Consider the following 13,830-nt stretch of genomic DNA (forward strand, 5'->3'; position numbering starts at 1 on the left):
GCATCTCAAACGTCACTCAAGCCTGCGTGTCTTCCCGATAGAACCAGACTGATTCACTCTATAGTCTAATGTAGACATTTATTTTCTCTTTCTAGTGTAAATGCTTTATCGTTATCTTAAAGGAATAGTTCACCCCAGATTTTTTATGAATGTAAAATGTATTTAATTTCACTGTCAAAATGTAATCACCCTCACGTCATTCCAAAACTGTGTGAATATCTTTCTTCTGTGGAACACAAAAGATTACATTTTGAACATTTGTTCTGGTTGCTCTTTTCCATGCAATTACAATGAATAGATTCTGTGGCTTTCAAAATTCAAAAGGATTGTATTCCAAGAAAGAAATAATCAAATGAATTTGGAACGAGTAAATTATGACAAAATGTTCATTTTTGGATGAACTTTGAGAATCTGTTTTGTAAATTGTGTAGCATTCCCACTTATGGATTAAGCATAGTTGAAGTAATCAGTTCAGTAGATGTAGTTAAACCACTATGCCACTTGGTTAGATGCATCTCAATTATATTTTGACTGTTACATGTCCTGCAGTAACACTGATGTATACAGTTATTTTCAGTAGTCAATATGTCACCTGGTGGACTCTTCCATCTGTGCTTGATTTCTTCTCACATAAATTATTTGAACTCAAATCCATAGTTCATGTCCATATGTTAATTTATTTTGCAAGATTCCATGTATTAAGTGTTATCATCTACAGTCAGGCTTTCATTATCACAAAATAATCCCCTCTAGGATGAAACATGTCCATTCTGCTTCTCTAATCACATCACAATCACACTCTTGCAGTTTAATTTGCAATAATGACGATGGCCTGACTGTACATTATCCAATACATATTAAAGGTAAAGTTAATTCAGTAAAGAGCCTACAGTTTATACATTTTCAAAGATAAGATAAAGATAAAGCTTATTTTTTACAAAATGTCAGTGCATTTATTGTACTACAATAAATTTCTGAATAAAATTCTGAAAGATTCTGAATGCTTCTTACACAGATTGAAGGTAATACAATATGAATGTAATGTTTTTATAGTTTATAGTAACGATAACAATAATTGCAGTAAATATGTCATTTTTTCAAAAAACATGGTTACTGTTGTAACCTCTGTTCCCTGGTGGAGGGAACGAGATGTTGTTTCAATGTAGTGACACTAGGGGTCATACTTGGGAGCCCCAAACACCTCTGATATTTGAGAAAAGGCCAATGAGAATTGGCAAGTGGCAAGTAGTGCATGCTACTCCCCTGGAGCCGGATTGCAACCACTCATTCAGGTTTGTGCTGAGGAGCAGAGACAGAGTCCCGGCTATTTCAGCAGGTAGTTCAGTGTTGTGGCAGGAGGAACACAACATCTCGTTCCCTCCATCAGAGAACAGAGGTTACAACAGTAACCAAGACATTCCGTATCTGTCACTCACTCGACGTTGAGTCGATGTAGTGACACTAGGGGTCCCTTTACCAAACGCCACAACCAGCTGAACTGTGTTACGTGGATCAGCGGTGCAGTTTCAGGCAGGCCACCGCGTGTCTAGTAACAAGTGCACCCGCCCCCATCGTAACCTTCCCAATGCCCCACAAAAGTTGCATAGTCACTCGTACCCCAAGGGGGGGGACAAGACATACTTAAAATGGGAACAGGCCACTCCAGCTGCTTCAACCTTTTCTCTTCTTTTTCTCCCAAAAAATGAAAATTCACTTTGCTGGGGCCAGATATATATATTCACACAGGGACAAAACACTGCGGAGACCACATCCTGCCCGAAGGGGAGGTTAACATGTGGAGAATATGTCACATGGACTTACCAACCGGGAAGTACCACAAATGGAAAGAAGCCCCCACGGTAGGTCCTACCTGGCAGGGAGGAGCTCTACAAGCGCAGCGACTGGTGGCAGAGCAGGACTCTGCCCAAGGGATGACATGGGTATACCATCCAGGAAACCGTTCCATGGAAAAATACTTCCTATGGGGTCACTGAAAGGGAACCACCACATATGGAGCACTTATCCCAGTACAGGGGCTGACCTGACAGGGCATACTTACACGAGTACTGGGCCAGACATTGAATTCCTACACTGAATTTGACTGCCACAGGGTGCTGGGGTGGAAAGACATCCAGTGTTCACCGATCCCGGGAACTCACGTGGATGGAAAAGTGCACGTTATCTCCTCAGGGAGGGGAATAAGTGAGGCGCTGTGTGCAAGTGGTACACCCGGCCAGCTGCATGCATACTTACCTGTTCGTACCTGCTAACATACGGGACGAAACTGGCTCAACCCGGAGATTGTAATATCTCACAACGGTATTGGGTGTCGCCCAGCCCGCTGCTCTACAGATGTCTGTTAGAAAGGCGCCATTCACCAGGACCCAGGAGGATGCCACACTCCAAGTGGAGTGTGCTCGTACTTCCAGGGGGGACGGCATGCCCTGGGCCTGGTATGCCAAAGTGATGGCATCCACAATCCAGTGGGAAATCTTCTGTTGGAGACAGCATTCTGCTTCTGCTGTCCCCCAAAACAGACAAAGAGCTGCTCAGGGCATCTAAAGTTCTCTGTGTGGTCCAAGGAAACAAGCAAAGTGCGTGCCGGACACAGCAATGACAATATTTTTTAAATATTGAAAGTTTGGAGCATCTAGGCCACCTTGTGATTTTGTCTTTTGTAGTTTTGCCAGAGATATTTTAGGTGTCTTGTTTTTCCAGTAAAAGTGAGAGGTTAATGAGTCCAGTGATTTAAACCATTTATCTGTAGGTGTTGTTGGAAGCATTGAGAACAGATAGTTAATTTGTGGTAAAGTTTTCATTTTAACTGTAGCTATGCGCCCAATGAGTGAGAGTGGACGATTAGTCCATCATTTAAATCTATCTTCTATCTTTTTTAGAAGATGGGTATAATTGAGGTTAAACAGCTCTGACAGCCTGGGGGAAATGTTGATACCTAAATATGTAATGTTGCCGGTGCGGAGTGGGAGAACAGAGCTATGAGCTGTAGAGTCCCAGGCATCTTCAGAAAGTGGTAATATGGTCAGTTTATTGTATAATCTGAAATTTTGGAGAACATATTAATAATTTTGAAGGTTTCCTGTAGTGAACTTAGGGGGGTCCTGTAAACATAGTTATAAGTTGTCTGCATAAAGACACATTTTATGTTGTGTATTGCAATCTTGTATTCCTTTGATTTTATTATTTAGTCGTATTGCTGCAGCAAGTGGTTCTATAAAAATTGCAAACAAAATAGGAGAGAGTGGGCATCCTTTTCTGGTCCCCCAGTGTAGTGTGACATTTTGTGATGTGACCCCATTTGTGGTATTTGTGGCCCTGGGTGATTCATATAATATTTTTATCCAGTGGATGAATGACTCTCCAAAACCAAATCTATGTAGGGTGCTGAATAGAAACGTCCAATTTACTTTATCAAATGCTTTTTCAGTGTCTAATGAAGCAATTATAGTTCTGGTTTGTTTTTGTTGGGCAAGACTAATTAAGTTGAATAATCTACAGACATTGTCTGAAGCATTCCTGTTTTTAATAAAACCTGTTTGATCATGGTGGATTAACATTGGAACGTTTGGTTACGTATGTAACCTCTGTTCCCCGAGGGAGGGAACGACACGTTGTGTCGGAGAAGCGACACTAGGGGTCTCTCTTGAGCGCCGATATTCGCCTCTGATCTTATTGAAAAGGGCCAATGGGAGTTGGTAGTCGGTATTTGCATACCCCGCCCCCGGACATACGGGTATTTAAGCGGGGCAAATACGGGAGTTCATTCAGGATTTTTCTGAAGAGCCGGAAATGGTCCGGCCACAACAGTGGCTCGGTTCAGCGACATGGCGGAGGAAAGACACAACGTGTCGTTCCCTCCCTCGGGGAACGGAGGTTACATATGTAACCAAACGTTCCCCTTCTGTCGCTCTCTCCAAGTTGTGTCGGAGAAGCGACACTAGGGGACCCATTCCAATCTTGCCATGCGCTGAACCGTGTACGTGAACCGCCGATACAGAGGCGGGCAGGGATTTCATCCAGTGCCGCGCATCGTCTGTACCTGGCTGCACGTACCCTTCCCCAATGCCCCATAAGAACATCGGAATCCTTCTAGTTACCCTGGGAGGGGAACAAGGCGATGTTTGCCAACATGGGAACGGGCCAGCCTGGCTGGGCCTCTTTTCTCTCTATGTTTCTCGCATAGAGCAATCACAGCCGGGGCCCTTACACGCATATAGGGAAAGGGGTCTTACCTAGACCCTGCGGAGACCACACCTGCCCTTTTTCTTGGGGAGGAAAAGTGGTAGACACGTCACACGGCCGTCTTAGGGCTCGTGTGGAAAGTATGGTGCGGTGGTAGATCCAGACTCGAAAGGGGGAGTTGCTACAGCACGGTGACCGGGGCAGCTGTAACTGCCTAAGGGAGACATGGGGGTCCGCTCGTAAGGGGACAGAACCGTGGAATTACACACAGGGGGAGTCCGAACCGGAGGCCTTCTTATTTTACCTGTGGAGCCCCTATACCAGTACGGGGTGGCCATCAGGGTACCCGCAGTGGCTTGGGTCGGCGAGTTCCTCCGCTGAACCGCGGACCCGGAGGGCTGGGGAGGAATCGACCAGGGTCCCAACTCGGAGTGGGGCGCCCTGGGAAGAAGGCGCACTACTTTACCTTGACGTCAGGAAAAGGGGCTGGCGCAAGCGATCCACCTGGCCGGTCGGTCTACGTGTTACCGAGTTCTACGGGCTCAGACCTGAGAAAACACGAGACGCAACCGACTCAACGCGGAGGTTGTAAAACCTCGCGAAGGTGTTGGGTGTTGCCCAACCCGCGGCTCTACAGATGTCTGCTAGGGAGGTGCCCTTGGCCAGTGCCCACGAGGACGCAACACCCCTTGTTGAGTGAGCTCGGACCCGTAAGGGTAGGGGCACGGCCTGGGTGTGATAAGCCAGTGTGATGGCATCGATAACCCAGTGGGCGAGCCTCTGCTTGGAGACGGCATGCCCTTTCTGCCGTCCCCCAAAGCAGACAAAGAGCTGCTCAGAGCGTCTGGTACTCTGTGTGCGGTCCAGGTAAATGCGCAGGGCGTGCACTGGACACAGCAACGAAAGGGCTGGGTCTGCCTCCTCCCGGGGCAGCGCTTGCAGGTTCACTACCTGATCTCGGAATGGTGTGGTAGGAACCTTGGGCACATAGCCCGGTCGCGGTCTTAGGATCACAGACGTATCTGCCGGACCGAACTCCAGGCAAGTGTCGCTGACAGAGAACGCTTTCAGGTCCCCAACCCTCTTAATGGAGGCGATCAGCAGGGCCGTCTTAAGAGAGAGGGCCCTGAGTCCAACTGATTCGAGCGGCTCGAAGGGAGGTCTCTGGAGTCCTGCCAAGACTACCGAGAGATCCCAGGAGGGAACTAGGCCTGGCCGGGAGGGATTCAACCTCCGGGTGCCTCTCAGGAACCTGAGGATCAGGTCGTGCTTACCCAAAGACTTGCCGTCTACAGGATCGTGGTGGGCGGCGATAGCGCCAACATACACCTTGAGGGTGGACGGGGACAGCCTCCTGTCCAGCCTCTCCTGTAGGAACAGAAGCACTGACCTAATCGCGCATCTCTGCGGGTCTTCGGCTCGGGAAGAACACCAATCTGCGAACAAGCGCCACTTTAGGGCGTAAAGGTGCCTGGTAGAGGGGGCTCTGGCTTGGTTGATGGTATTCACAACGGTCGCCGGTAAGCCGGCTAGCTCTTCCAGACGTGGAGGTTCCAGAGGTCTGGGCGTGGGTGCCAGAGCGTGCCCCGTCCCTGAGAGAGGAGGTCCTTTCTCAGGGGAATTCGCCAGGGAGGAGCTGTCGCGAGGAGCCTAAGTTCCGAGAACCAAGTCCGAGTGGGCCGGTAGGGGGCCACCAACGTGACTTGCTCCTCGTCCTCCCTGACCTTGCACAACACCGGTGCAAGAAGGCTCACTGGGGGAAATGCGTACTTGCGCAGCCCCGAGGGCCAGCTGTGTGCCAGCGCGTCTGTCCCGAGGGGAGCCTCTGTTATGGCGTACCAGAGTGGGCAGTGGGAGGTTTCCTGGGCGGCGAACAGGACTACCTGGGCCTTGCCAAACCGTTCCCAAATCAGCTGGACCGACTGGGGGTGAAGCCTCCACTCCCCGCCGGGCAGGCGTTGTCGTGATAGCGCGTCCGCTACGACGTTGAGCTTGCCGGGGATGTGAGTGGCACGCAGTGACTTGAGTCGCTGCTGGCTCCATAGGAGGAGACGGCGGGCGAGTTGTGACATGTGGCGGGAGCGTACGCCGCCTTGGCGATTTATGTACGCCACCACCTTGGTGCTGTCCGATCTCACGAGGGCATGTTTGTCCCGAACTAACGGGAGGAACTTCCTGAGAGCAAGAAGGACGGTCAGCAACTCCAGGCAATTGATGTGCCAACGCAGCGGGGCCCCTTTCCAATGGCCCGCTGCTGCGTGCCCGCTGCACACGGCACCCCACCCGGACGGGGAGGCATCGGTTGTGACCAGGACGCATCGGGACACCTGCTGCAGGGGCACTCCTGCCCGTAAAAAGCAGAGGTCTGTCCAGGGTCGGAGTGTTTTGAGGCAGGCGGGGGTGATCCTTACCCGATGCGTGCCGCGGTGCCATGCTTGTCTCGGGATTCGAGTCTGGAGCCAGTGCTGGAGTGGTCTCATATGCATCAACCTCAGCGCGCGACCGCCGCGGAGGACGCCATATGCCCCAGGAGCCTCTGGAAAAATTTTAGAGGGACCACTGTGCCTGGCTTGAAGGAAGCGAGGCAGTCCAGCACCGACTGAGCACGCTCGCTCGTGAGACGTGCTGTCATTGAGACTGAGTCTAACTCCAACCCGAGAAAAGAGATGCTCTGAACCGGAGTGAGCTTGCTCTTTTCCCAGTTGACCTGAAGCCCCAAGCGGCTGAGGTGCCGGAGCACCTGGTCTCTGTGTATGCATAGTAACTCTCAAGAGTGTGCTAGGATGAGCCAGTCGTCGAGGTAGTTGAGAATGCGGATGCCGGCTACTCGTAGCGGGGCAAGGGCCGCCTCTGCGACTTTCGTGAAGACGCGAGGGGACAGAGACAGGCCGAAGGGGAGGACTTTGTACTGAAACGCCCGGCCGTCGAACGCGAACCGTAGGAAGGGTCGGTGTCGTGGCAGAATTGAGACGTGGAAGTACACGTCCTTCAGGTCCACCGCTGCGAACCAATCTAGATCATGAACGCCAGCCAGAATATTTCTCTGCGTAAGCATTTTGAACGGGAGTTTTAACAAGGCCCGATTGAAAACTCGCAAGTCCAGGATTGGTCGTAAGCCGCCGCCTTTCTTGGGTACAATGAAGGGCTGTAGAAACCCTTCCTCATTTTGGTTGGAGGGACGGGCTCTACCGCGCCCTTGGCTAAGAGGGTCGCGATTTCCGTGCGCAGGGAACTGGCGTGCTCGCCGTGTACTGCGGAAAAGCGGACGCCCCTGAAGGGGGGCGGGAGCCGGGCAAACTGAATTGTGTAACCGAGTCGAATGGTCCAGTGCAGCCAGCGTGATGTGTTGGGAAGCGAAAGCCACGCTTCCCAGCTCTGCGCTAGGGGCACCAAAGGGACGAGTATTTTGGACGTACCCGGCGGGGCCTCGCAGCGGGGCGGAACAGGTAATGCAGTGTCGGGCGGCTTCGTTGCGGCCTGAGGCTGAGGTGCTGAAAATAGACTCAAAGCACTTACCTTGCTCCGCGCGCCCGGCAGGGGGCGGGTTCTTGACTGAGGAGGAGGCCTGATGCTGGCGTCCTCTGGACTCGTCTGAACCGGCCGGCCGGGGGACAGTCGTGGGCAGGCGGAAGGCGGGATCGCTGCGTCCGGTGTACCGGGACTGTTGTGATCTGAAAGCACATTGCCGTGAAAACGCCATTTGCGGGCCAGGTGACCCAGAGGCAAGGGAAATAGCTCTTTTATTGAGAATGTGGGTACCACAGCCCCCGTCAGGGGGTGTGGCAAATGAAAAAATGAAGGATTCTCCTCCCGGCCCTCCACCGGGGGACGGAGCGGTCTTACCACCTCCGGAGCTAACGTCTTCGGCTCTGGGTCGGCTGTCTCAGGAACGCTTGGGAGCCTTCCGGGTCCTGGAGGGGGTTCGTGAGACAGGGGGCGTGCGCCGCCTGCGGAGTGCTCGACGCTGGGGCTGAGAGCTGGGCCCGGGTTGAGGCGGAGCAGGAGCTGGTTTCCTCGCAGGGGGAAGCCCTCGGCGGGCAGACGGGGCAGGGCCCGTAGCGGCAGGTCTGCGGCGGGGCATGATGTGCGAAATGGCCTCCGTCTGCTTCTTCACCGTGGAGAACTGTTGGGCGAAGTCCTCGACGGTGTCACCGAAAAGGCCAATCTGGGAGACAGGTGCGTCCAGGAAGCAGTTTTTGTCAGCATCACGCATCTCAACCAGGTTGAGCCAAAGATGGCGTTCCTGGACCACTATGGTGGCCATCGTCTGTCCAAGTGCCTGCGCTGTGGCCTTCGTCGCTCTCAGGGCGAGGTCGGTCGCTGAGCGCAGTTCCTGCAGCACATCAGGATCAGGTCCACCCCCGTGCATGTTTCTGAGAGCTTTGGCCTGGTGGACTTGCAAGAGGGCCATCGCATGCAGGGCGGAGGCAGCGCGTCCAGCCGTAGTGTAGGCCTTCGCGTTAAGTGAGGATGTTGTCCTACAGGGCTTGGATGGGAGTACGGTGCGACCCCGCCAGGAGGTAGGGCTACCGGGGCATAGATGGTGCGCAACTGCCCTATCAACCTGGGGAATCGCGTCGTACCCGTGGCGCTCTCCGCCGTCAAGGGTGGAGAGAGTGGAGCGGGTGGCACCTAGACGAGCAGAGAGCGGGGCTCTCCACGTAGACGTCAGCTCATCATGCACCTCCGGGAAGAAAGGGACCGGGGGGATGCGAGAACCGCGAACGGCGCGCTGCCCCCAGGAACCAATCATCCAACCGAGAAGGCTGTGGGGAGGATGGAGGGTGCAAGCATGTCGGACATCTGAGCGTCGGCCTCAGCCTGGGCCTGCTGGTCCGAAGGCGGCAGTCCAGGGGAGTCCTCGGCATCAGACACCGCACTCTCCGATGCAGCGGCGAGCTCATCTGCTTCGGACTCGGGAGGATAGACAGCCGGGCTGTGAGGCGAGCCGCTATCGCCACGAGCGTGGACGGAGACCAACGAGCGTGTCGGGGAACGGGAGGTTCGCGGGGGGCTACCCGGCGAAACTGCACCCGCTGCCGCCCCCAAATCGCCCCCAGTGCCAACCGCACCGTCCTTAATCCCGTGGGAAGAAGGAGCAATGCGGGGTGCAGCTGGGGTGGCTTGCTTTCTGTTGAAAGCGAGCCGCGACCGCAACATGGTCATGGTCATGTTCTCGCAGTGAGAACATGAACCATCCACAAACGCCGCCTCGGTGTGATTGCGGCCCAAACACGCGAGACAGTGCCTGTGGCCGTCTGAAGCAGAGAGCACTCTACCGCATCCAGGAACGACACAGGGGCGGAAAGGCATCTTGAAAAAGACGCGTCCTTAAAAGGACGTTCAACGCTGCTGTGTTTGATCTTTTAGAGAAAATTACTCTTTTAGTAAAAACTCTTTTAATACACAGTGTGTGTGTGTACGTGTCTGCGCTGTCGAAGTGCTCAGGGGCAACAATACACACCGTGCACTGAGAAGGAGAAAGCCACTGTTGTGCGCCATCAAGATCCAACAGCATGCAGATCGTCAGAGGAAAACAGGAACGTTTAAGTGGCGTGTAACTCGCAGCAAACTGCAGACAGACCATCGGCTCCGAAGAAATTTTCTGAATGAACTCCCGTATTTGCCCCGCTTAAATACCCGTATGTCCGGGGGCGGGGTATGCAAATACCGACTGCCAACTCCCATTGGCCCTTTTCAATAAGATCAGAGGCGAATATCGGCGCTCAAGAGAGACCCCTAGTGTCTCTTCTCCGACACAACGTGGAGAGAGCGACAGAAGGGGAATTACTGTTTCTATTCTAGTAGCTAGAGCTTTGGTAATGATTTTTAAATATGTGTTTATCAATGACAGAGGGCGGTAACTAGAAGGATGAATTGGGTCTTTGTTTGGTTTTAGTAAGAGTGTCATTGCAGCTGTATTCATATGTGTTGGTATTGTGGATGTAGTTTTTATTTCTATAATTGCTTTCTGAAATAATGGGGATAAAATTTGCCAAAAGTGTTTGTAAAATTCGGCTGGTCATCCATCGGCTGGTAGTTTATCAAGGTCCAGGTGATTTGTTATTAGGGATTTTATCAAGTGCTTTGTAGAGTTCTTCAGGGGTGAGGGGTGCATCTAATGCATTTGCCTGTTCTTTTGCTATAGTTGGTAATTTTACTTCTTTTAAAAAAAGTTTCTATTTCTGTGTGATTAGGTTTGTGATCTGAGGTGTATAATTTTTGATAAAATGTTTGGAATACATTATTAATTTCTTGTGGATTCTGAACTATTTCCATCCATAAATATAACTATTTATGGATGGAATGATTGCTTTTTCTTTTTTACACTTTAATTTATTTGCTTTGTTGCTATATTGATATTGTTGGTATTTAAATTGTTGGATAATGAATTGTGTTTTTTGGTGTATGATGCTGTCAAGTTCTATTTTGAGATGGTTCAGTTCCCTTTAAATCTTTCTAAAATCTAAACCAAAATCTTTAAGTGGAGTTTACACTATTTTGGGAACAACAGTACCGTTTCTATTGTAAGGTAATGGAGTAGAGTAAAAAAAATATTACTCAACACTGATGAAACAACCAATAAACTCAAGTGTATTTACAAACCAATAATATTTACAACAGTAACAAACAAGGTGTATATACATGTAAAAGTGAAATCCAGAGTGCCCAGAGTTATTTACAGTGTTCAGATCAGCCTCACCGGGTTTTTTGATAGTCCGTGAGCACGATCAAGTGATGAAGTAATGATGACTGGCCAATGTCCTCTGATAAAAGTAATCCAGGCAGCGAGCCAAACGAATATACTCCACGAGAGGAACGGCGTCTCAGCGCTTCCAGGTCAGTCACCAGTGTAATCCGATGTATGAATGAAGTTTTGTGTAAGCGTACTCGCAAATGAGCGTCTGAAAACCGGCATAGCGGTTCCTTAAATAGAAAGTGAAAGCTACTTCCTGTTTACGTGGCAGGAAAACACGCAACACAAAACCACGCGAAGATCTCGCATGAACAGAGATGGGGATGAACACACAACAGCTGAGGGAATGACAGATAACAGGGGAAAGCAATATAACTAATAGGCAATAATGACAACAATAATTAGTTTAATGCCATAAACCTTATATATAAAACATCCCCTTATGTGGCCACGCTACATAGATTCCCCCCCCCCAGCCATCGGCATAGGAGGAGATCGTCCGTACCAGCGTTTTAGGTTCACCACATTTAAAATTTCTGTTCTACATGGGTCTCCCCAACGAACGGTGTAATTTATTGGCCCCATTTTTTTTATTACTTCAGCTGGACCCTCCCACTTGGGCGCTAGCTTAGCAGAGTATTTATTCGAGGAAGACGAGAGAGGGTGAGTATTAACCCAGACTAGATCACCCGGCTGGAACTGCGCATCTTTCCGTCGGGCATTATAGTATCTAGCTTGTCTAGATTGTTGCACCCCTACTCTGTGCTTTACCTCCTCTGCCATGATGTTCTGTCTTTCAATTATATTATAGGCTGTTTGGTCAGGAGTGGGGTTTTTGAGGATCAACCTCTCTAGTGGACCGTGAAGCTGTCTGCCCAGCATTAATTCAGCCGGAGTTCTCCCTGTTGTTTCTTGGTGTGCCGTGTTGATAGCAAACCTTAGCTCAGGTAACCACTGGTCCCATGTTTGATGGTATTGTCCCACATATGACGCAATCATAGTTTTTACTGTCCTGTTTATTTTTTCTGTGAGGTTTGTTTGAGGGTGATAGCTGGTAGTGAGTTTCTGTATGCTTCCCCAGGTTCTGCATAGCTCGGACAGTACGTTAGAAGTGAATTGTGCTCCCTGGTCAGAAATGATGTATTTTGGGACCCCCCATTGGGTAAAGATCTCTTCCCTGAGAATTTTGACAATCTTAGGGGTCTTACCATCTCGAAGGGGGAACAACTCTACCCATTTGGTGTAATAATCAACAACCACCAATAAGTAAGTGTTTTGTTTCTTACTGGTCGGGAAAGGTCCCATAAAATCCATCCCCAAGGTGTGACCTGGTTCTGTCACTTGCGTCTGTTGTAAGAAACCGCTGGGTTTTGTATTTTCATGTTTATATTTTTGACATGTTTCACATCCTTTGACGTACTGCCAGACATCCTTACGGACAGTTGGCCACCACGCCACCTCCAAGAGCCTCAGTAAGGTTTTCAGCCGTGTACGTAATGCAAGAAACCAGGAATTAATGCCTGAGGAACGACCAGTTGGAATTTATTTCCATTGTTCTTGACAGGAACCCGGCGATATAACACCCCCTGGTGGACCTCAAAGGTAATTTGGTTTTCTTGAACCTTTCTGGTTTTTTTGGCCAGCTGGAGGAGAGACACCGTATTGTCATGTCTTTGTGCTTGTGAGATTTCCTCTAACGTGTGAGGTATGTCAGAGGCACATTTTGATTTTACTATGGCCAGACAGGGCACACTTTCAATTTCAGAGGATTCACAGACTCGTGACAAGGCATCTGGACCCAGGTTCAGACATCCTCTTCTGTGATGTACTTGGAAGATGAATTGCTGTAACCTAAGAGTCCACCGGGTCAGCCGAGAGGAGGTTTTAGGGCTATTGAAGGCCCAAGTTAAGGCAGCATGGTCACTATAAATGTCGAACTGTCTTCCTTCCAGGTAATGTTTCCACTTTTCCACCGCCCAGACTACAGCTAGACACTCTTTTCAGCCGTTGAATAATTCACTTCTGGTCCACGCAATGTTCGTGATGCGTAAGCTATTACCCGTTCCCCCTCAGGAGTTTGCTGGGTAATAATGGCTCCTAAGCCCACATCACTGGCATCTGTATGAACCTGGAAAGGTTGGTTGAGGTCAGGTTGCATCAATACTGGGGGGTTCTGTAATATTTGTTTAATATTCTCCAGGCTGGTTTGACACTCAGGAGTCCAATCCCACTTCACTCCTTTCTTTTTTAGATTGTTTAATGGAGCTGTGATGTCGGCAAAATGGGGAATGAACTTGTGGTACCACCCGGCTAATCCCAAGAAGCGTTGGAGGGCTTTAATGTCTTTGGGAGGAGGATATTCAGCTACCGCTCTGGTCTTTTCAGGGTCAACCTCCACTCCTTTCTCTGAGACTATATGTCCAAGAAACTTCAGCTGCTTCTTAGAGAAGTGACACTTCTTCATGTTCAGAGAAAGCGAAGCTTGGTTTAGTCTTTGCAGAATGGTGTTCAGGTGTTGTACATGTTGTGGTAAAGACCTTGAATAGACTATGATGTCATCAATATAAACGAAACAAAACTTCCCTCTCAACTCTGCTAGGACCTTCTCCATCAGCCTCTGGAAGGTGGCAGCGGCATTCCGTAATCCATATGGCATGGAGCGGAATTGAAATAGACCTTGGGAGGTGATGAAGGCTGTTTTGGCTTTGCTACCTTCCTCCATTTCAACCTGCCAGTACCCTGACTGCAAATCCAATGTGCTGAACCAGGAGGCGCCTTCCATGGATTCTAAGATGTCGTGGATTATAGGCATTGGATAAGCATCAGGTATGGTCTTACTATTAAGCTTCCTATAGTCCACACAGAACCTGTAGGAACCATCGGGTTTGGGGACCAGGACTACAGGTGATGACCAGGGAGAGAAAGAAGGCTCG

The 13,830-nt window shown here is 50.1% G+C and overlaps 1 protein-coding gene across 2 annotated transcripts in view; it reads right to left on the reverse strand.

Moving 5' to 3' along the window:
- wnt5a (wingless-type MMTV integration site family, member 5a) overlaps positions 1-13,830 on the reverse strand; it is a 66,879-nt gene that overhangs the window by 17,087 nt on the left and 35,962 nt on the right. The window lies entirely within an intron of this gene.

This window comes from Xyrauchen texanus, chromosome 37 (genome assembly GCF_025860055.1).
Source record: "Xyrauchen texanus isolate HMW12.3.18 chromosome 37, RBS_HiC_50CHRs, whole genome shotgun sequence".
Taxonomy (NCBI): Eukaryota; Metazoa; Chordata; class Actinopteri; order Cypriniformes; family Catostomidae; genus Xyrauchen; species Xyrauchen texanus.